Here is a 2241-nt window from a genome sequence, read left to right as displayed (position 1 = left end):
CTAAGATCGGACCGGACCGAGGTTTGCGAAAGCAGGATCGATGGCATGCAGGGGGGACCAGGCTGATCCCCGACTTGCGCATTCTGCCTCTCTGATCGACTGAGCGCCCCCACGCCCGTTTCATGGGTTGGCTTAGGCATAGGGAGTTCATTCCATGTCTAAGCCCCAGCTGGATCGAGGGTTGTGGCAGTGAGACCGGCAGCACACAGAGGGGGACCGGTTCGATCCCTGGCTTGCGTATTATGCCTCTCTGGTCGGCTCAATGCCTGCACACTCATTTCGTGGGTTGACTTAGGCATACAGAGTTCATTCCCAGTCTAAGATCGGACCGAACCGAGGGTCGCAGAAGCAGGATCGACAACACGTAGGGGGACTGGGCTGATCCCTGGCTTTCGCATTCTACCTCTTCGGTTGGCTGAGCACCCGCATGCTCATTTTGTGGGTTGGCTTAGGCATGCAGAGTTCATTCCATGTCTAAGCATACGAAGTTCATTCCTAGTCTAAGATCGGACTGGACCGAAGGTTATGACAGCAGGACCAGCAGCAGGATAGACAGCATGTAGGGGGGACTGGGCCGATCCCCAGCTTGTGCATTCTACCTCTCCAACCAGTTGAGCGCTCGCACGCTCGTTTCGTGGGTTGGCTTAGGCATACAGGGTTCATTCCATGTCTAAGCCCCAATCGGATCGAGGGTTGTGGCAGCAGGACCAACAGCGGGATCGGTAGCACACAAAGGGGCACCGAGCTAATCCCCAGCTTACGCATTATGCCTCTCCAGTCGGCTGAGCACCCACACGCTCATTTCGTGGGTTGACTTAGGCTTACGGAGTTCATCCCCAGTCTAACCATACAGAGTTCATTCCCAGTCTAAGATGGGACTGGACCGAGGGTTGCGGCAGTAGGATCGACAGCATGCAGGGGGGACCGGGCCAATCCTGGCTTGCGCATTCTGCCTCTTCGACCGGCTAAGCGCCCGCACGCCTGTTTTGTGGGTTGGCTTAGCCATAGGGAGTTCATTCCATGTCTAAGCCCCAGTCGGACCTAGGGTTATGGCAGCGGGACCGGCAACACACAGAGGGGGATCCGATCGATCCCTGGCTTGCGCATTATGCCTCTCCGACTGGTTCAGCGTCCGTACGCTCATTTCGTGGGTTGACTTAGGCATACGGAGTTCATTCCCAATCTAAGATCGGATCGGATCGAGGGCTGCGACAGCAGGATCGACGGCACACAGGGGGGACCGGGTCAATCCCTGGCTTGCGCATTTTGCCTCTCCGGTTGGCTGAGCGCCCGCACACTCGTTTCATGGGTTGGCTTAGGCTTACGGAGTTCATTCCATGTCTAAGCATATGGAGTTCATTCCCAGTCTAAGATCGGACCAGACTGAGGGTTATGCTAGCAAGACCAACAGCAGGATCAACAGCACGCAGAGGGGACCGGGCTGACCCCCGGCTTGCGCATTCTACCTCTCCGATCAGCTAAGCACCCACATGCTCATTTCGTGGGTTGGCTTAGGCATACGAAGTTCATTCCATGTCTAAGCCCCAGTAGGACCGAGGGTTGTGGCAGAAAGACCGGTAACGGGATCGACAGCACGCAGAGGGGGATCGGGTTGATCCTCGGCATATGCATTATGCCTCTCCGACCGGCTTAGTGCCCGCATGCTCATTTCATGGGTTGACTTAGACATACCGAATTCATCGCCAGTCTAAGCATACGGAGTTCATTTCCAGTCTAAGATCAGATTGGATGGAGGGTTGTGACAGCAGGATCGACAGCAGGCAGGGGGGACTGGGTCGATCCCCGGCTTATGCATTCTTCCTCTTCGATCAGCTGAGTGCCCGCACGCCCGTTTCGTGGGTTGGCATAGGCATAGGGACTTCATTCCAAGTCTATGCCCCAACCGGACTGAGGGTTATGGTAGCAGGACCGGCAGCATGCAGAGGGGGACCAGGCCGATCCCCGGCTTGTGCATTATGCCTCTTTGGCCAGCTCAGTGCCCGCACGCTCATTTCGTGGGTTGACTTATGCATACGGAGTTCATTCCCAGTCCAAGATCAGACCAGACAGAGGGTTGCAGTAGCAGGATTGATAGCACGTAGGGGGTGATTGGGCCGATCCCCAGCTTGCACATTCTGCCTCTTCGACCGGTTGAGAGCCCGCACGCTCGTTTCGTGGGCTGGCTTAGCATACGGAGTTCATTCCATGTCTAAGAATATGAAGTTCATTTCCAGTCAAAGA

Source organism: Durio zibethinus, chromosome 7 (assembly GCF_047325235.1).
Source record: "Durio zibethinus cultivar Kanyao isolate XHJ-2024 chromosome 7, ASM4732523v1, whole genome shotgun sequence".
NCBI classification, from domain to species: domain Eukaryota; kingdom Viridiplantae; phylum Streptophyta; class Magnoliopsida; order Malvales; family Malvaceae; genus Durio; species Durio zibethinus.
Note: the sequence above shows the minus strand (reverse complement) of the source record.